Source organism: Lactuca serriola, chromosome 4, assembly GCF_051521515.1.
Source record: "Lactuca serriola cultivar US96UC23 chromosome 4, Lser_US96UC23_V15, whole genome shotgun sequence".
In the NCBI taxonomy this organism is placed as follows: domain Eukaryota; kingdom Viridiplantae; phylum Streptophyta; class Magnoliopsida; order Asterales; family Asteraceae; genus Lactuca; species Lactuca serriola.
This window is the reverse complement of record NC_136411.1, coordinates 36,439,536-36,462,001: the sequence shown is the minus strand read 5'-3', so window position 1 is coordinate 36,462,001 and position 22,466 is coordinate 36,439,536. Positions and strand designations below refer to the sequence as shown.

Below are 22,466 nucleotides of genomic sequence, written 5' to 3'. Positions count from 1 at the left end.
ATATTCATCTAGGGATTACTACTACCTGTGTTGTGTTTATGTACTAGTATGATATGATGCTATGTGCTAGTGACAGTAGGGGGAGATAGTCCCCAAGATATCCGGTCGGTAGGGCCGAAGGGGTAGTCATACCCAGCCATGTTAGATAGATTCTGATATTGTGATACATGTTATGTAGTAGTAGTAAAGGGGAGAAATAGTTCCCCAGTATCCGGTCAAGAGGACCGAAGGGGAGGCTAGCACCCAGATATGCTAGGCAGTATCCGGTCGAGAGGACCGAAGGGGAGGCCAGCACCCAGATATGCTAGGCAATATCCGGTCGAGAGGGCCGAAGGGGTAGGTCGGGCACCCAGATATGCCTGACAATATGTGTATGTTATGAGATTATATGGTATGTGGTACAGTGGGGGAACTCACTAAGCTTCGTGCTTACTGTTTTCAGTTTTGGTTTCAAGTACCTCCTCAGCTAGGGGAAAGGAGCCGGCGTGGTAGCAGCATGTCACACACACACACTCTCTTGTTTCCGCAGTTACGAGTTTATTCTAGGATTGATACTCTGATATTTGATTGATCGAATGTTGTGGTTTTCAATTTGGTTTTCGATGTGAAATGGTTTAATCAAACAATGTTTTAACTATTAATGCTTTTATGTAATGTTTATAACGAAATTTTTGGACGTGAAAATTGGGTCGTTACATTATAGATCAATACTAATTAAATAATATGATCTTATATTAATATAGTAGAACTTATAATATATTAATAAATCATAACTTGTACTATTCTCAAAAGCTTATCCATAAATTGTTCGGGTGAAGTGCAACCCAAATGGACCATGCCGGGTCGGGTCAAGTACATACCAAATATAGTTATGGACTTAGACACTATATCCAACAAGAAGGGTTCGCCGATACTGATTTGGGTGGATGTGCTGATTCAGGAAAGAGCACAACAGGTTATGTGTTCACGATTGGAGGTACATCAATCAGTTGGATGTCTAGGTTACAAAAGAGTGTTGCTATCTCAACCACATAAGCAAAGTATATGGCTATTGCAGAAGCAACCAAGGAGCTTATATGGTTCAAGAACTTCCTATTAGAACTTGGAATGCATCAGGAGGATTGTGTATTGCATTGTGACAACCAGAGTGCAGTTTACTTGGCAAAGAATCTAGTGTTTCATACTAGAACGAAACACATTCAGATGATGTACCATTTTATTCGAGAATTAATTAATGATGGAACTCTAAATCTGAAGAAAATCCTCGGAACGAAGAATCCAACAGATATGTTCACCAAGTTGGTTACTACTGAAAAGTTGAAGCTTTGTATGGCTTCAACTGGCCTTTCAGAAGTTTGAGAAAAGGCATGGCAGAGAGAGAGAGAGAGAGATTAAGGAATGTTGCAAAGCTTTTGAATGGCAGAGAAATAATAAGTCATTTAAGTCTCCAAGTGGGAGATTGTTGGGCTAGTGAAGCCATAAAGGAAAAAGTTCAAGGGCCAATATTATAACTTTACAATTAATTGGTTCATGTGTGAAGACTTGGAGTACTTTCTAATGAAAAGCATGCTACTGGTGAAATTGGAAATTTGTGCGTAGCTTCAAAGTCAAGAATATGTAGTAGGCATGTGATACATTAAATGCATGAGACACACAAGTCATAATTTGCAGCAACATATATGTATATGTGTGTGAATTGAAGAAAAAGGTTACGGCTCAAAAGACTATAAATATTCATTTTCTCTTCATTTCTTAGATACACAATAACCATAACATCATAGAGAGTAGATACACAGATAAATTAGTGAGGTATTAAGTTTTGTGCAGAGCCGTAATTTTTGGCAGCCAAAAATTACGAGTGATATCTTACAATCAGTGATCAGATTACAAGTGCAGATTTTAGCCTTGTATGATTGTAATTTCCTTGGTGTTAATAAAATCCCCACTCTCTCATTCGCCCGTGGATGTAGGTCAGATTAGACCGAACCACATTAAATATTGTGTTCATTTTCGTTTGTAATTTTTCAGTAGTTTTTATTCCGCGAGTGTTACCGAAATCATTTATCAAATTTTAGAAGTGCTTAACTTGTCTCGTTGCATTCCTAACACTTCATTCACGACCAAGAAAATCCACCGGATGTGGAGCCGTTTTCCCGACCACCAAGACATCAACAACCCAAACACTCCCTCCTTTGTATCTCCTGCCCTACTTCGACCCCCTGTCACCTTCCTATATACGCGTCTTGTTATTCTCGTTAAGGAGAAATTCAGACACAACATCAGGAGGCTGTCGGAGCAACCTCTGCCACCCACGACCGCCAGTACTTGTGGTCGTCATTAGCCTCCTACCACCATAGTTTTTGACCACTACAAAACTCTCCCCTCCTCCCTCGTCTTCCTCGTCGTGTACTGCCAGATGCAAAAGGAATGAGGCAGTGGAGCTGCTATCACTAGCCACCCGTCATCGATCACCACCTCGTTGTTGCCACTGTTGTGAACCATCGCCACCTCCGAATGCTGCTTCCGTCTACCCTCTCTGTCCAACCACCACTCTAATTTGAAGGTGATTGCCTTCCCCCTCTTATTTGCTTCTTCCGATTGAGACAAGAGACTCACTATGATGAGATTATTTCCAATCGATGTGGGTGCTTTGCGTTAGAATGTGTGTGTCTGCGTGTTTGGGTTTCAATTTCTTTCTATTGCTTGATTTTGGCTTTTATTCATCAATTTGGGCATATCAAAGATGAAGTCCATGAGATTTTTTTGAAGACAAAGAGAGAGATAGATATATAGATAGATAGATAGATAGATAGATAGATATAGAGAGAGAGAACTGTGGGTGGGGTGGGGATACTTTTTTTCTTTATTTTTTAATTAAATCAACATTAGAATAATTATAAAAAATAAAAAAATAAAACAAAATGGCATAATCGTCCTTTTAAGTTTTTTTGGACCAAAAACCCAGAAAAACCTTGATTTTGGACCTTCCATGCAAGTTGGAAACTTTTTGGACCCCATCCAAAGGTTTTTGAAAACCACAAGGACCAAATTCGAAGTTTTGTCTATTTTAAAATTTTATGAACGGTAAATATGATATTTAGAAATTTTATGAAGAGTAAATATGATATTTAGAAATTAAGTTGGGTAAATATGATATTTTGATGTTTAAGAAGGGCATATATGAAATTCTCCATTTTTTGAAACTTCAGAGTAATTGTATTTTTTTTAGTAAAACAAAAACTTTTGGTTGGTCGGATGAATAATTCCGAATTTATTGATCATTTGAAAAATGTTAATATTGTTCTTAATATTAATTACAATATGGTTAATTATATTAATATCCCTTCTAATAAATATCTAATATAGATCTAACTGATAATTTCTCTAAATTATAAATTGTTCTACAAAGCTCTTAGGGCTTGAATGTTGAGACATTCCATAAAAAAAGACAGTCAGATTTCAGACACTTTTTGTGCTAATACCTGTCGAGAGTAAGACAGTATAAAACTTTATCTCAATAATTTTAATTTTTACCTATTTATACTCACTCTACTCCAAGATTCCAATCCAAATTATATTACAATGCCCCCTTGTTAAACATTCTGCCCCACATTCTAAATAAGATAGCCGAAAAGTTTGATTTTTATGAAGATCTCATCAATTTTCTTTTGTGTATGTCCCTATTTTGGAATTGTTCTTAATTTCGGAGTTTTTTTTTTTTTTTTTTTTTTTTTGCATTTCTTCTTGCCAAAAAACTGTTTTTACTAATGTACGAAGGTTATTTTGAATTATTTAATATCACTGTTTTTCAGTCAAATGTCTGATTTTAAGTCGTTATATAGTATATACTTCCATTTCCTATATTTATTATTATTATTAATGTTAGATTTTAATAATAAACAAACTATTTTTTCTCAAAATTTCGAAATTGTTCATTGGATTTAAGAGTTCTTTTGAAGGGAGAATTTTATATATGTCCTTTTTAATTTCAAAATATCATATTTACCCAGCTTAATTTCTCAATATCATATTTACCCTTCATAAACCTTCAAAATATCATATTTTCCCAAATCCCTTTCTATCATGTTTTTAATATTTTACAATAATTTTTTATACCGTAGAATTATTATAATAATTAAAATTTTTAACCATATTATCTTTACGTCTATGATAATAGAATGTGAACTTCTAAATTGTTCGAATGTCATCGTTTTTACAAACAAAATGATTTCATCTTCAATCTTCTCTATGGAATGTATATTTTGATTGTTTAGTTTTTTTGTTGTTGTTGATTATTTTCATGTTGTAGATGAATGATATTTTAGATATTACCATTGATATTTTGATGTTTAAAAAGTACATATATGATATTTTGATATTTATGAAGGGCATATATGATATTTTGATATTTAAAAAGGACATATATGATATTTTGAAATTTTATGAAGTGTAAATATGATATTTAGAAATTTTATGAAGGGTAAATATGATATTTTGATGTTTAAGAATGGCATATATGAAATTCCCCCATGATATTTTGATATTTATGAAGGGCATATACGATATTTTGATATTTAAAAAGGACATATATGATATTTTAAAATTTTATGAAAGGTAAATATGAAATTTAGAAATTTTATGAAGGGTAAATATAATATTTAGAAATTAAGTTGGGTAAATATGATATTTTGATGTTTAAGAAATTAAAAGGACATATAAAAGTTGCTCTCAGAACAAGCTTGATAAAGAGGTCGGGGTGGTGCAAAGAGATAATAGGATGTTGATCGGGTTGAAGAATTCTCTAGAAGGACTTAGAGATTCGGGGGTGTGTTGGAATCTTAAGTCGAGTAGGACTTGGAGACCAAGTAATAGCAACTTAGTTTTTAGGAAATCATAAACAAGTAGGTTTCTAGTTTCCTAATTGTAATCTAATTACAAGTCGGTAGTTAGGAGTATATATACACATGGTTTTAGGTCGAGTTATGATCATTGGAAAACATTGTAATATCGTGAGTTTTGAAAGGGTTTCTCATATGATATTTTGATATTTAAGAAATTAAAAGGACATATACTTTTGGTTGGTCTGATGATTAATTCCGAACTTATTGATCATTTAGAAAACGTTATTATTATTCTTAATATTAATTAAAATATGGTTAATTTTATTAATATCCCTTCTAATAAATATCTAATATATATCTAACTGATAATTTCTCCAAATGCAAAGCTTTTGGGGCTTGAATGTTGAGACATTCTATAAAAAAAAAGGACGGCCAGATTTCGGACACCTTTTTTTGTGCTAATACCTGTGTAGAGTAAGATATTATAAAACCTTATCTCAATAATTTTAATTTTTACCTATTTATACTCACTCTACTTCAAGATTGTCGGACAATCCGGCGGACATTCTAAACAAGATAGCTGAAAAGTTCGATTTTTATGAAGATCTTATCAATTTTCTTTGTGTTTGTAGTTCATGGAGATCTTCGGCCACCACAACTAAAAAGTTCATACACCACCTTCCTTCTCGCTTTCCATTGTTGATGCTTGCAGAGTCCAACACCGAAGAAGACAATGATCAATATTACCGTAAGTTCTTTCTTCTTTCAAGCGGCACGATGCGTAAGGTGCAACTACCAGAGGCTCACTGGCAACGATGTATATCAACCCATGGGTGGTTACTGACCACCGGTGAAGAAGAGTTCTACGCCAAGCTCATCCATCCACTTTCTCGTACTCAAATCGATCTCCCTGAGCTTTATATGTTCGAGGAACTCTACTTTGATCAAGACGAGTGGATGTACTATGGGCACTGCATGAGGAAAGTAGTTTTTACGTCATCGAACCCTCTATTATTGGATCCCGACTTTCGTGTTATCATCATCTGGGGTCAAACTATAGGGTTTTGCAGACTTGGTGACGTTTCATGGACTCGTATAACAGGTTGCGATGGACATCTTCTCGACATTACGTATCATAACATGCGAAAACGGCTATACACAGTGACAACCATCGGATAAATCTACGAATGTGACGTTCTTAGTTGTGGACGAGGTCCTCTAAATTTGAATCGATTGTCAACATTACCACGAAAAGAATTCGACTGTTCGTGCCTCCAATCAGCTTATCTTCTCGATTGGGGTTATGACAAGTTGCTAATGGTTACACGTGAACATCAGTGGTACAAGAAACATAGTGAGGAATTTCGTCGTTATGGACCGTATAGCACTAAGAGGTTTCAATGCTTTGTGTTCAGTTTGGATGATGGAAAGTGGTCGAAACTCCTCAGTTTGGGAGACAAAGCTGTGTTTTTGGGTTTCAATTCATCATTCTGTTATGAAAAGTAAATTCTGTTTTTTTAACCGTTTCCATCTTCAGTACATTCTGTTATTTATTTCTAAACCCGAAGGATGAAGTTGTTTGAAGACTCTCAAAGAGAAGTCATGTATTATCATATTGGTATAAATTAAAGTAACTGCTTCATTAATGTTTAATGAGTACTTTTTTTTCAATAAAATGCTTCATTAATGTTTTTTTTTTCAATCTATTATTAAGGTAAGCTTAATTTTGGGCTCACTATCTGTTTAATGAGTACTTTTTTGCAATTTTTATGATCATGCTGTTCAGGTTGATGTATGTGACAAATGATGCCTCCTTCACCATGCTTCTTTAAATTAAAGAATTTTTCAACCATATCTAACTTCCAGTAAGCCTTTTGTTTACTTCAATTTGTTGAACTCATCATTCTTACGTCCTTACTGCTGAATTTGTTTTTGTTTCAGCCCACTCTTTTTTTTTGTCAAATCTTTTCTTATTTTCACTATGATTTAATAGTTTTGTTTAGTATATTCTTATGCTAATCGGATATCTTATAAATCTTTTACACATAATAACTAATAATCAGTGGTTTTACGTTTACATCAACTGTTTACATTGTTCAAAAATTTTCACATATTCATGTATTGTATATGTAAGGTTAAAGCTCCAGATTTGACCATCAGTCCTGTTTATTAGGTTGAAATTGATGCAGTTGACTATAATAAGGTACCATTTTTAAGTCGGTATATATGTCTTACTTATAATTTTTTTTTATTCGTTATTAATCGTGACATGTCCAAACTATGAAAAGAATGACAATTCAACCTACATGTCCATGGCTTGGTCTTTGAGGTTCCATGTTTCAGGTCGAACTCCTATGTTTGCCTCCTGATAAAGTTGTTGGTGGAATAGAGATACACATCATTGTCTCCTTATATTATCTTTTTTTTTGTTATTAAACAATAAGTGAATGAAAAAGAAGATAAAATGGTGAAATGACTTTTCTTATGAGATTATGGTCCACAGGTTGACCCGTTATCAAGATCACCAAGTCAAACGTAAGTACACGTTAAAGTGATGAATCTTTGTTTAACTTTTGTTAAAAAGAGCATGTGAATAGGGAGGAATATGAGTATAATGATGAGTAATATGTTTTACATTGCAGTACATAAATTAAGGAAAAAAAGAGAATAGTAATTTTCTTAAAGAATCAAAATGTCTATTTTGTTCTCTTTAGGTTTAGTTTAATGGTATATGATTTTAGTGATAAATGGTTAACTGAGAAAACAAATATTTGGAGATATTAATTTTGATTATATTTTTAAATTTAGGGATTTTTTCGTAGTATCCAAAGATTGTTGAAGGTTATTTATTTTTGTTAGTTGTTTATAAAATAAACATATTTTGTTGTTTCCCTCATAACTTAATTTATTAGAAATTAGTTAATCGGTTAACGAAATCGAATTTATGTTAAAAAATATTGAAGCAATGTATTGAGTTAACTTCCTTAAAGACAAGCTGGGTTAACTATCCATGAACCCAAATATAGTCTACTATAGTTGGTGAAATGTAATTGATGTAATCGAGATTCTCACAGAAACAATAAAGCAAGGTGAAGATGGAGATAAATTGCTTAAACAATATCACTCCTATAGAAGATAGTCTTGTATAAGGGACATCTATTGAGCAAGTAGTGTCACATACATCTCCTACTATGCTTCTTTTGAGATAATTAATGCTGACATGGCAATTAATTAATTTATATTTGATTGGCAGGGATATTTCCATGTACTATTGTTTAGCTGCAGTATGAGATTACTTTCGTCTTTGAATACAAACAAGATTGTGCTTCCGGCTGCAGATGATGCTAAATCCATATGGACCAAATTAGGCTTCGAAACAATAGAAACACAAGAGTTACATTTTATCATCTTAACTTATGAAACTCTATTACTTGGATAACTTTATAAAATATAATTACTTTTTCTTTGGGTTGGCTTGGTGACCTAAGGCGAAGATGCTCGGCTATGATGACATTTAAAGGCACACAAAATGGGACACACAGAAGAATAACCTGGAGAAGACAAATATATTACATAGTTCTAACCAAATTTAGCAGTGTACTTTTTATTCTTTTAGAACAGGAAAAGATGAAAGATTGTATTCTCTATTTCATGTCGCATTATCTTGATATAACTTCAAATTATCAGATCGACCATCTGACCTGTGCAACGCACGAGTCTCTACACTAGTTTCTATTACAAACGGTCTTAATTTTTAGTGTTTTTATTAGTTTTGAATTATTTTTTATTAATTCTCTAAACCGAGCACCAACATGCTTATCAACCATGAATTCTCAAAAAACCACTCTATTATGGATGAAATGTTTTGTAAAGTAGGCAACCATAATACGCATCAATCAATAAAAACAATATCAAAGAAAGAACATGTATGTAGGTTGGGAGTTGGGAGCATAGATATTTCATGCTATAGACTATAGGAGTCAATAATGCACTATATTTGTCCGATTAACATATATTTATAAAACAAAAATATAAAAATAAAAAATAAAAAATAAAATATATATATATTTTATTTAAAGAACTCGTATCCATAGAAACTAAAACTTGCAAACATTACCTAAAACATTGATATGCTCTTCACTATAGAACTCAATAATGGACTACATTTGTACGAATAACATACATGTATAAAACAAAAAAATATATAAAATAAAAAAAATAAAACATTTTTTTAAAGAACTCAAGCCATATAGAAACTAATGTGCTGTTTGTTTTTTCGAAGCGAAAATGTTTGAAGTCTGTGGATCACCTCGGCAGCCCTCTGTAGTAGCAGAGAAGAGGGTCAAACGTCTGTAGTATGTAATAAAATATCTGTTTGTTTTTTAATATCTACAGACTGCTACAGTAAGTTAAAGTAAGGTGTGAAGATATTTGAAGCAGAGGGTCAAGTGTTGCGTCACGCAGCACACGCGCAACAGTTTTAAAGTCATAAGTCTTCTGAAAAATTGTAACATTCGAACTTCCAGGTATATTGTTTATTTATTTATTCATTTATTTTGAGGATCATTGAACTACTCGACGAGTCGGTGCTACAATTCGTCGAGTAGAGTCGCGATGCGCCACGTGGGATTAATGACTTACTCGACGAGTCCGAGAGCCCAATCGCCGAGTAGACGCTGAGATGAGAAACCCTAAATCCCTGGGTTTGGGGGCCTATTTAAAGGCAATTATATCCACATTTGTGGCTATACTTCCCTGAGAGTAAACCCTATTTGGACTGTGAGCTTAGAGAGAGAGTTTTGAGCTAACCTTGAGTATTTGGTGCATCTTTTGAAGAGAAGAGAAGGATTCCAAGCCAAGATTCGAGAAGGAGATGCTAGATCTGTGGCTATTTCACCTCAGAGCTTCTAGGAAAGGTATAAAGCTTGCACCTTTCTCATTTTGTTGAGTAGATCTCATGATTTTGGGAGTTTAGGGTTTTTTCTATCTAATATGAGGACCTTGAGTGTTTTGAGTTCATATTGAGATTTGAACTTCAGATCTGGACCATGTGAGGTCCCTAGAGTCCAAAAGTTTATGCTTTATTCAGCCATAATAATGCTATTGAGTGAAAAACCCTTTTTAAGGTGTGTTTTGGCATTTCAAGCCCTAAGTGCCATGCATGGACGTAAAGTCTGTGACTTTACGTGATAAATGAACCTTGAAAGTGTAGATCTAGAGTTTGAGAAGGTTTTCTGCCTTGAAATCGTCTGAATGAGAAAAGAGTCTAAGTGGACTCGACGAGTCGGTTAGGGTTTGTCTCGATGAGTTTGCTATGTTGTTACTCGGCGAGTTAGGGGTTAACTCGATGAGCAGGACCCTCACGAAGACTTCTGAGGAATGACTGGACTCGACGAGTCACACGAGTACACTTAGTGAGTCAGGTCAAACTGGGACTGTTGAACTCGAGTTTGACTTCTGTTGACTTTAGGGTTTGGTCAACATAAGTAATGGAGACCATGGAGGGGTAAAATGGTCTTTTACCCATTCCAAGAGTTAGAGAGGATGAGAGAACAACCTTTGGTGTATTTGAGTATGAGTGGAGTATTGATTAGAGATACATATCTAATGTGTTAGGCGGAGACTAGTTCGAGATTCCCGAGTACGAGACTTTTACTTGCTAGCTTACGAGGTGAGTCTTTTCACTATACTTACCAAGAGTGGTATATTTGCATGATTGAGCTGTCTTATGTGCTTACCTGTGTATTATGATATTCTTCATTATGTCTTTGTGATTATGTTGAATATTGTTATTATGAGTTTGTTGAGTTGGGACCGGAGGGTCCCACTGAGACACACTGACCGGAGGGTCTTATGGAGTTATGGCCTAGAGTGGTTAATGAGCTGTGTGTGTGGTATTTTGGGGAACTCACTAAGCTTTGTGCTTATAGTGTTATGTGTTATGTGTTTCAGGTACTTCTCAGGACCACGAGAAGGCGCCGACTTGATTGTACACACATCAGAGTTTGATTTATGATTGAGAGGATCCTGGAGTTATATATATATATATATATATATATATATATATATATATATATATATATATATATAATATATATATATATATATATATATATATATATATATAGTTTTTTGACATGAGTTTTGATAATTTGACATTATGACACTTTGTGGTTTTATTATTGGAATAAATGTGTTTTGAAATTGAAAAATTTGGTTTGAAAATTTACGTTGTTACAAGTTGGTATCAGAGCCTTGGTTTGAGGGATTCGGACGCACCTCCGGGTGTGTTTGGACTCATATTGAGGATTTGAGAAGAATTTTCAAAAGAAAAGAATTTTTCCAACATGAGAACGAGTTTTAAGAGAAAATAAGTTGAAGGAGTGTGTACAATCAGCCAAAGCTCGAACGGTGATTTCCCAAAATACCTTCACTTTGTGATATTTATGAGATATTTTGTTAAGATTACATGCTAGAGGGTAGGCTAGGTATTTCATATTCTAAGGCTCAAGATGCCTGATTTGTGATGCCTTAGCCTAGGAGATATTTTGATAAGTGTTATCTGTTATTTGCTTGTTTATGTGTTGAGTTCTGAGTCGGGAGATGATCTAGGAAGAGATACTTAGATGAGCTTAAGAGAGGGGTCTACTAAGAGAGTAGCTTATGATTCGTGAGATATAGAGTAATTTTGAATTAGAATCCTAGGAGGAGGACTTGGGGTGACTATAGGTGGGTTGTGGAAGGTAGTTTTGGGCCAGCACTACTGAAAGCACCAGGTATGTGTGCAATCCAAGTAAGAACCATTGGGATGCTAAGGAGCAAGTAAGGATGAGTAGTCGAGTGTGATTATGCTCAAGCGAGTCTCTAATGATTTTGTGTTGTGTTTCAGAGACATCATGGTAGGTACACGCCACACCCCAGAAAACAGTGGAGTTAGCGATGATGAGATTCGCAGGATGATTCATGACGAGGTAGCCGCAGCCATACGTGAGGCAATTACGGAGATGTTTGGGTCTATTAAGGCCACTTTGATCGAGATGTTTGACGAGCGATATGCTGCAGTCTCTAAGGTGGCTGCTGCTGCTGCCACCACAGCTGTTGTTGCTTCCAGGCCATAGGGAGGTGACTCGTTGCTATACCGAGAGTTCAGCAACACGAAGCCACCAGAGTTTGATGGGACTCAGGATTTTATTGTTGTGATCAGATGGATCTCTGATATCGAGGGTTGTTTCTACACTTGTTCATGCCCGAAACATTTGAGGATGCGGTCCGCACTGAACCAGCTTCGCTTGGGAGCGAAGGACTGGTGGAAGTTTGTAACGGCGAGTTTTACTCCTGCAGATCATGCTGTAGTGACTTGGGAGAGGTTTGTTGTGATGTTCTGAGATGAGTATGTTCCCCCGGTAGAGAGGGAACGGTTGGCCCAGGAGTTTCTGTCTCTCAGGCAGAAGACAGAGTCGATGAATGTGATTAAGCAGATGTTTCACGAGAGGGCGTTGTTCTGCCCTGAGCATATGTCGACTGAGCAGGCATGCATGAGCCAGTATTTGAGCATTCTGAGGAGGGATATTCGAGATTTCGTGGCGAACTCGTCTTATCGGACATTTGTTGAGCTTCAGGCAAATGCTAGGAGGAGGGAGATCGAGTTGGAGACTCAGGTACTTTTCAGGATCACAGGACATATATATATATATATATATATATATATATATATATATATATATACACACACAAAAACATCAATTATGCTAACCATTTTATTCTCTATCTAGTCGTGGTAGCGTGTATGATCCCACAATGTTAATTGGGTATTATTATTGACACCCTTAATGATTGTATATTTACTTACCATACCCCTTTAATAATTACTTTATAGGTAGATTGCAAAATTCAATATTGATAATTAACTAATCATTGTGAGTGGCATAATAGTGGGCCCATGCAACCATTTGGTTCTTACTTTTATATTTGGGTTATATGTTAATAAATATTATAAATTGTAAACAGTTAAAATATATTATAAATTTTATCATAGTTAATATATTCATGGAAATAATAATAATAAGAGTTGGACGTCACAATTAAAACATTTTATATTTATATAGATATCGATGTTTTAAAATTAAATAAAATATTTTAGTCTGATGTAATTTAAAAATTATTATTTAAAGGTTGCTAAATCATTTAAATGGCAGTAGTGGCAGTTGGGAATTTAAAATGATAGTATCGGGTATTACATTTCTAACACCCAATCAAACTTAGGCAAAACGTAAAATGATTATGTAATAATTATGACAATATAAGGAAAAAATAGATGTAATGATTAGGGGGTATGGTTAGACTCTAAAGAGGGTATGGATAGGGTAACCTAACCCTTTTAATTTAGAACAACTTCATGCCATTAGCAAGACCTTATATGCAATAATTGGAGAAAATTTTGGATTGCAATAATTAGGTTTGTCGGTGCATGTGTATCAATTCATTTGTAAGGCCTTCCCGTATACATGCAATGAGGCCGGTTGTGGTTGAACTGGCCACGAACAACGGCTGTGCACACCATGTTGGGTTTTATACATAGCAAACAATCATATGTGTGCATGCAACCCTAATTTGAGGATCTATGTTTTCACTATTAGACATACAAGCATTGAACACAAAACTAGAAACCCTAGGAGGCACATGTAATTTTCGAAATTAACATATAATTGTTGGAATAGTGTCTAAGGCTGTAACTATATTAGACAAGTATTTGACCCGGTTGTGCATGGTCCTTTTGGGTTGCCTTCACCATAGCAACTTGATAGGATGATTTATTAAGAGAGAGTAAATATTATTAGTATATTATGAGAATAATATAAAGAATAATATATTGTTATTTGATTAATATAAGTCATAGAATTAATTGGAATTAATTTGGTGACTTAAAGAGATTAATTAAATAAGAGGGTATAAACTGTCAATTGTTTGATAGTTAAACTTTAGACTGTAAATCCATATAGATATGGATTGTATGGATTCTAGAAGCTAAGGATTGCTTCAAATCGTCCAAGAGTTATCTAAGGAATGGATTTGGATAGCCTTAATAGAAGATTATCCAATTAGGGTTTAGGTTGTAACCCTTAAGGAGTCTACAAGTATAAATAGACCCTATGGCAAAGGGAAATCGATACTTCATCTAAAGTAAGAGAACCCTGGCCGATTTCCTCCCCTCTCCTCTCTCCCAAATCATCCTCCTTGCTAGGTGGTGTTTGTAAGCCATTAGAGGAGTGACAATTGTGACTCTAGAAGCTCCAAGACAACAAGATCAACAAGGAATTCAAAGGTATGATTCTAGATCTGTTTTAATATTGTTCTTACACCTAAATAGTCATTAGAAGTCTTGGATTCAAAGCATGTTTAATTAGAAAGCCTAGATCCAAGCATTAGGGTTTTGCATGCGCACATAGGAAAGTTCTAATGGCTAAAACCCATCAGAGGTATCAGAGCCTAGCTTGGTTTTCATTAAATTGTTGCTTAATTGTCTGAAACTAAACTGCAAAATTCGATTTTTGTGTTTCTGAGTCATGGACTCGGCGAGTTCTATAGTGGACTCGGCGAGATGGCCTGATTCGGCGAGTCCCTTGGTGCACTCGGCGAGTCCAGGAATGGCCAGATTCGGGATTTCTTCATGATTATCTTATGGAAACTTACCTTAATCATATTAGATCAACCCTAATCCGATTTTTTGATATATATGACTATAATCTTGATCTAATTAGAGATATTTATCAACTAATAAAATATTTAATTTCCTTATATGATAAATAATTAATTATTTTGATTATTTTGGTAATTATCTTGCAAGAAATCTTGAATAAATCAAATATAGATAATTAGGAAATTAATTGTTAATTGAAATTATTTGTTATTTGATCCTCCATGTTTTAAAGGTTTAAAACTTGTCCTCAAGTTTAGAAATTTATATTTTGTAATTAAAAGTTTTAATTTAGACAATTTAAATTTCAAACCCTAGATTTTAAAATGTTTAAAATACAACCCTATACTAATATAATATTACAAGATTAATATATATATATATATATATATATATATATATATATATATATATATGTATAACTAAAATGCTAGTCTTACCGTTAGTAGGTCTCATTCACGAAGCCGATCTATAAGGTGGGTATAAGGTTGCGGCCTATAAAATGGCGCTTAATGGGTGTACACTCACACCCACCGCTTGCTTGATTGGTGGAGGGTCGTTAGTCGAACTGGTAGGATAGGGCAACCTCATCCTCTCATTAAAAGTATAATAGGAAATACAAAGTAACTACACATATTTTAAAATTTCCCAATCTTAGTTACTTTAGGAAAAGTGAATTGATGCAATCCCATGAAGTTACACTTTGCACCCTTGCTAAGAAGTTAGTGGAGCGTGTGTGGTTTACCGGCACACTAATTGGTTCTAAGCAAAGGTGGCAAAGGGTGATTCATTGTTTATCATAGTTCGATGGAGTGTGTGTGGTTTACCGGCACATCGAATAGGTGATCGTTACAATGAAGGCACCATGTGAATTTGCATGGTAATTCACACCCGCTTTGTGATCCTCGGTATCCCAGTTACAAACTAGAGGGGCATATCGAGATGTAAACATGCCATTGAATAGTTTCAATGAATCTCATCCGATCCTAGGAATTCTCAATACATTTAGGACTAATAGTTAGGTTTTATGGTGGAGAATTAGTGAATCGTCATTCACTTACCTTCAATTTATTTGCATGTTAGATTACGGCATCCCTTTTCTAATATGTAAATGTTATTGTTGGATCCTAGCCCTAATTTTCTTATTGGGTGATAATTAGGGATTCATATTCTAATCTATCTTTGTCCTTTCTATTTGTATATGTCGAACGCCAACAACGCTGCTGCTAGTTCTTTCACGTTGATGAGCCTTTGCCAAAAGGTCACCTTCGATGGAACGAACTTTAATGAATGGATAAGATACATTCGCACCATTTCTCGTTATGAGGATAAGGAGTATGTCCTCGATGAGAAGCTCGAGAAGATTAACCCTGAAATCGCTAGTCCGACTGAAATTACCGCTTTCGAAACTCATGAGCGAGATGCAATGAAGGTACATTGCATCATGATAGCCACCATGAACTCCGAATTCCAAAAGTCCTACGAGGACATGTACCCGTACGAGATGCATCAAGACTTATTGGAGAGATACCACCAAAATGCGAGACAAGAGCGTTATGAGATTTTCACTAACATGATTTCCGCTAAGATGGGTCATGGAGAATCCCTTACCGTGCACCTGCAAAAGATGCAAAGGTATGTCGACCGCCTTCGCAAGTTAAATGTTGACTTTGGGGAAGGCTTGGTGATCGACATGGTGCTTCACTCTTTGCCTCCGATGTACAATCAATTTAGGATGACCTACCACATGAACAAAGAGGAGGTCACCCTAAGAAAACTCCAAGGTCTCTTGAGGGTCGCTGAGAGCAACTTCAAAGACAAGTCTGTTGCACCAACTCCCAATCCACCCGCTGCTCCTGTCTTGGCTATTGGTCAAGGAAAGGGAAAGAAGAGGAAGGCTTCGTCTAAGAACTATCGCAAGGTTAAAGCCCGAGATGGTGCCTCTTCTAGTGGGACCAAAGTTGATCCCGCTAAGCCCTGCCCTAACCCGAAGGAGGCAGAGTGCCACCACTGCCACAAGATAGGACATTGGAAGAGAAGCTGCCCGGAATACCTGCAAGCCATCAAGGAAGGAAAGATCAAGCCATCTTTCGCAGGTATATATACAATCAAATCTAACGATTCTATTCATGTTATTTCTTGGGTTCTTGATACCGGTTGTGGTTATCACATTTGTTCTAATGTGCAGGGACTAAGAAGAAGTAGGGATGTGGAGCAAGGAAGAATCAATCTAATCATGGGGAACAGAAGATCGTCGCCTGTGACCAAGATTGGAGTGTATTCTTTAGTGCTTAGGAATAATTTATGTTTAGATTTGAACAATTGTTGCTATTCGCCAGAAATGGCTAGAAACATCATTTCATTTCATGGTTTATATAGACAAGGTTTTAGATTTTCTTTTAATAATGAGAATGGTTCTATTTTGGCTTATCTAAATGGTGTCTTTTACTTTGAAGCTATACCATGTAATGGAATTTATGAAACTGTTATGATTGTTGATAACTTAGGAAATGATGTTTTGAATATAGATTCTTCCATTAGTATGGATAAAGAATCCTTGTGGCATTGTCGTCTTGGACATGTCAACAAGAAACGCAAAGCCCAACTCCAGAAGGATGGAGTGTTGGAGTCATTCGACCTTAGGGAAGATGACACGTGCGAGTCTTGTCTACTTGGAAAGATGACTAAATCACCCTTCACAAGTACGTGTGAAAGGGGTGAGGGTCTATTGGACTTAATACATACCGATGTATGTGGACCGTTTAGATCAACCACGAAGGATGGGAACCGCTTCTACGTGACTTTTACCGATGATTATAGTAGATATGGGTATATCTATTTAATCAAGCAAAAGTCAGAAACTTTTGAAAAGTTCAAAGAGTTCAAGAATGAAGTGGAGAATCAATTGGGCAGGAAAATCAAGATGCTTCGATCCGATTGAGGATGAGAGTACCTAAGTCTTGAATTCCACGATTATCTCAAGGAGTATGGAATAGTTTCGCAATTGACGCCTCCTAGGACACCGCAGTTGAATGGTGTGGCAGAAAGGCGTAATCGAACCTTATTGGATATGGTTCGCTCTATGATGAGTCGTGCTTCACTACCAATCTCTTTTTGGGGGTATGCCTTAGAGACTGCCGCCCATATCCTTAACCGAGTCCCTACTAAGAAGGTTGCCGAAACACCTCACGAGATGTGGACAGGGAAAGCTCCCTCGTTGGCACATATCAAGGTTTGGGGTTGCGAGGCTTTCGTAAGGCGAGATACTCACGACAAGCTCGAACCCCGAAGTGAGCGATGTATTTTCATCGGCTACCCGCAGACATCCTTTGGATATCTCTTCTATAGACCGAAGGACAATGTTGTCTTTGTTGCGAGGAGAGGAGTTTTCCGAGAGCGAGAACTCATAGGCCAAGGAGACAGTGGGAGGCAAATCGAGCTTGAAGAGATTCAAGAGTCGATTGATGAAGGAACCTCTACCGCTGGCACTCAACCTGAGGAGGAAACTCCGGTTGAACCGATTGACGAATCCTTACCTCTTAGACGTTCCGATAGAGTTAGAGTTCTACCCCAGTTTTATGGTTTTCATATTACTACCGAAGGGGACACGTATATTAGTGATGGTACACTAATAAATCTTGATGAACCTAATAGCTATAAGAAAGCCATGGCAGGCCCGGAGTCTGCGAAATGGAAAGAGGCAATGGATAGCGAGATCCAATCCATGTATGATAACCAAGTTTGGAATTTGGTTGATTATGTGCCCGGACGTAAGACCGTTGGGTGCAAATGGATCTTCAAGAAAAAGACCGACGTGGATGGAAATGTACACACATATAAAGCGCGATTGGTTGCGAAGGGCTTTACTCAAACTCCCGGAGTTGACTATGATGAGACCTTCTCACCAGTTGCGAAGATAAAATCTATTAGAGTGATGCTAGCGATTGCCGCATTTCATGATTATGAAATTTGGCAAATGGATGTCAAGACCGATTTCCTTAATGGAAAGTTGGCTGAGGATGTTTACATGGCTCAGCCAGAGGGGTTTGTGGATCCGAAGCATCCGGATAGAGTGTGTAAACTTGAGAAGTCCATTTATGGACTTAAGTAAGCGTCTCACAGATGGAATCTTTGCCTCAATGAGAAAGTCAAAGAGTTTGGATTTGTACGAAGCGAAGATGAGTCTTGTATATATGTCCAAGCCAGTGGGAGTATAGTAAGCTTCCTCGTTCTATATGTCGATGACATATTACTCATAGGAAACGACATCCCGACTCTGCAGGAGGTTAGGTCCTGGCTCGGGAAGTGCTTCGCTATGAAGGACCTCAAAGAGGCTTCTTACATTTTGGGAATAAGGATAGTAAGAGAAAGAAGTAAGAGACTAATTGGACTTAGTCAGAACACTTACTTGGAGAAGGTACTAAAACGTTTTAGTATGGAAAACTCAAAGAAGGGAGAATTACCGATACAAAGTAATGCCAAGTTGAGTAAGACTCAAAGTCCGAGTACCGAAGCTGAAATAGTAGAAATGAGCCGAGTTCCATACGCTTCCACAGTTGGCTCAATCATGTACGCTATGACTTGTACTCGCCCTGATGTAGCCTTTGCTTTGAGCATGGTTAGCAGATATCAAGGGAATCCTGGCAGAGCACATTGGATTGCGGTGAAGAATATCCTTAAGTACCTTCGGAGGACAAAGGAATGGTTCTTAGTCCTCGGAGGGAGTGATGACTTGAAGGTGCGAGGATATAGTGACGCCAGCTTTCAAACCAACAGGGACAACTACTGTTCGCAGTCGGGCTGGGTCTTTACCCTGAATGGAGGAGCAGTGACATGGAAAAGTTCCAAGCAGGAAACCGTAGCTGATTCAACGTGCGAATCAGAGTTCATTGCAGTGAGCGAAGCGTCGAAGGAGGCAATATGGCTGAAGAACTTCATCGGTGATCTTGGAGTTGTACCTGCCATAAAGGAGCCCATGGAGATTTTCTGTGATAACGAAGGAGCGGTTTCCTTGACCAAGGAACCGAGGGATCATGGTAGATCACGACATCTCGACAGAAAATATCACTTCATTAGACATCGTGTAGAAGAAGGACAACTCGTAGTGAAGAGGATATCATCAGAAGATAACCCAGCAGATCCGCTTAGGAAGGGACTGAGTAGGGTTAAGCACTTGCAGCATGCTAGGAGTATTGGGCTGATGGGTGATATTAGCATAGATTAGATAGTATTAGAAACGTGTAATAGATAAATGTAATTAACATTTGATGATTAAATAAAGGAGTTTTATTTATGAGTAATGCTACTATCTTATGTTAATTGTTTAGCTATTGTTTCACTTTGCATGTTTTGACTTCCAGAATAATTGAGTTTATTAGGAATAATCGAATTGTTCAAATTGTCCACAATCGTTCATATGTTGGAAGTAGATATGAATGAAGATTGTCATGAATTGGTGCGTAGATTGTCTAAATGGTATTAGACATAGCAAAGGGTTGCTGCGACATTCATGAGTGCTTATGAACTGGTTTTAAGCATTGGAACAAACCCGCGCTTGCTGGAATCACCTTATGGAATATAATATAAAAGGGTGATCGCAAGACGATAATATCATATAGTCTTAAAACCTAGATATATGGTTTGTTATTTCCTAATTGATTGTACATTGATAATGCGAAAACGCATTGGTAACTCAATGTTATAAAACGCATTGTTGTGTATAGTTGATTATTAAATAAGTAAATGCATATAAGTCGAAGTTTATCTGTAACTTTTATCTAAGAAGGTAAAAGCGATATCTCGGCCGCTCGATGATTTGATTTGACTTATGTGCCGGGCCCGGTCAGAACTGAATTGATGTGTTCGATTAAGTTCTATGTCGAATAAATCAGAGATCGAGAAACCTAAATGCTTGACTAACCATTCCATAGGATTGTCAGCATGATATCTAACAGAGGATTGTACGATCCCTTATCTAAAGGACAAGATTGATTAGATCAGAGTTTGACAGCGTATTTGAGAGCTACGATTGCAAACCGAATTGTACTTGTGCATATAGTTACTAGACTTATCCAAGTGGGAGACTGTTGGAATAGTGTCTAAGGCTGTAACTATATTAGGCAAGTATTTGACCCGGTTGTGCATGGTCCTTTTGGGTTGCCTTCACCATAGCAACTTGATAGGATGATTTATTAAGAGAGAGTAAATATTATTAGTATATTATGAGAATAATATAAAGAATAATATATTGTTATTTGATTAATATAAGTCATAGAATTAATTGGAATTAATTTGGTGACTTAAAGAGATTAATTAAATAAGAGGGTATAAACTGTCAATTGTTTGATAGTTAAACTTTAGACTGTAAATCCATATAGATATGGATTGGACGGATTCTAGAAGCTAAGGATTGCTTCAAATCGTCCAAGAGTTATCTAAGGAATGGATTTGGATAGCCTTAAGAGAAGATTATCCAATTAGGGTTTAGGTTGTAACCCTTAAGGAGTCTACAAGTATAAATAGACCCTATGGCAAAGGGAAATCGGTACTTCATCTAAAGTAAGAGAACCCTGGCCGATTTCCTCCCCTCTCCTCTCTCCCAAATCATCCTCCTTGCTAGTTGGTGTTTGTAAGCCATTAGAGGAGTGACAATTGTGACTCTAGAAGCTCCAAGACAACAAGATCAACAAGGAATTCAAAGGTATGATTCTAGATCTGTTTTAATATTGTTCTTACACCTAAATAGTCATTAGAAGTCTTGGATTCAAAGCATGTTTAATTAGAAAGCCTAGATCCAAGCATTAGGGTTTTGCATGCGCACATAGGAAAGTTCTTATGGCTAAAACCCATCAATAATTAGGGTTATGATACATACCTTTTTTGTTATACTGTAATAACAATCAAATCCTTGAAGATCTTGAACTTTGGTAGCAAGCGCCACATGCATCGCGCCTCTAATGGCTCACAAACAAACGTAGCAACCAATGATTACTATATAGAGAGAGAAGTAGAGTAGAATTTTGGTCCTTAGCCTTTCTTGGAGTGCATGGGACGAAATCCAACCCTATAGGGGTTTATATAGGTGATAAGGAAGGTTTAGGATAAGGCAGGTGTATCTTAGATAACCCTAATCCCTTAACTTCCTCCCTAAGGCTTCCAAGGCACCCTTAAAGCCCAAGGAAACCCTAGGACACTCTAGATTTCGTTCCCCGCCTCTAAGGGAGGTTCTAGAATGCTCAAGGCTCAACTTTTGAACATTGTCACCTTTAGTGCCTGCAATTTCAGTTAATTCCTTTAATCCTAAAAGTAATTCCAAATTAATTTCTGATTAAATATTAACTAAACAATATGATTTCTAATTAATATATTATATACATAATACATTAATAAATCATTTATCTTGATTTCAAATTAATTTAATAACCAATTAATAAATTAATAAATCATTCTTCTCTCTCTAACATTTATCCTATTCAATTGTCAGGTTTGAAGGCAACTCAAAAGGACATTGCTACTATCAATTCAAGTACATACCGATTATAGTTATGGGCTTAGACACCTAATCCAACAGTCTTCCACTTGGATAAGTCTAATAACTATAGTTACAAGTATAACTTCAATAATTGACTAACAAATTTTAGCTACCAAAAGCCGCTATCAAACTTTGACCTAGTCAGTGACGTGTTCTTAGATAAGGGATCAAATATTCCTCCATTCTATAAGATATCGTATGGACATGAGACATGGATTATAATCAATCTCTTTCCAGTAGTTGTTTCCCAATTTCTGATTTATGACGACTGACTAATTGAACAAATCAAATCAGTCCAGGCTTTGCCAAACGCTTAAGAGTGTCATCACTAAATCATCGAGGGACCCATATATATCGCTTTTATCCCACATTGGGTAAAAGGAACGGATAAACTTTGACT

General features: G+C 36.3%; 1 pseudogene; it reads left to right on the top strand.

Annotated features, from left to right (window-relative positions):
• Nucleotides 1-1,044: 1,044 nt before the first annotated feature.
• On the top strand, nucleotides 1,045-6,347 carry LOC145098217 (putative F-box protein At5g55150; annotated as a pseudogene).
• The last annotated feature ends 16,119 nt before the right edge of the window (nucleotides 6,348-22,466 follow it).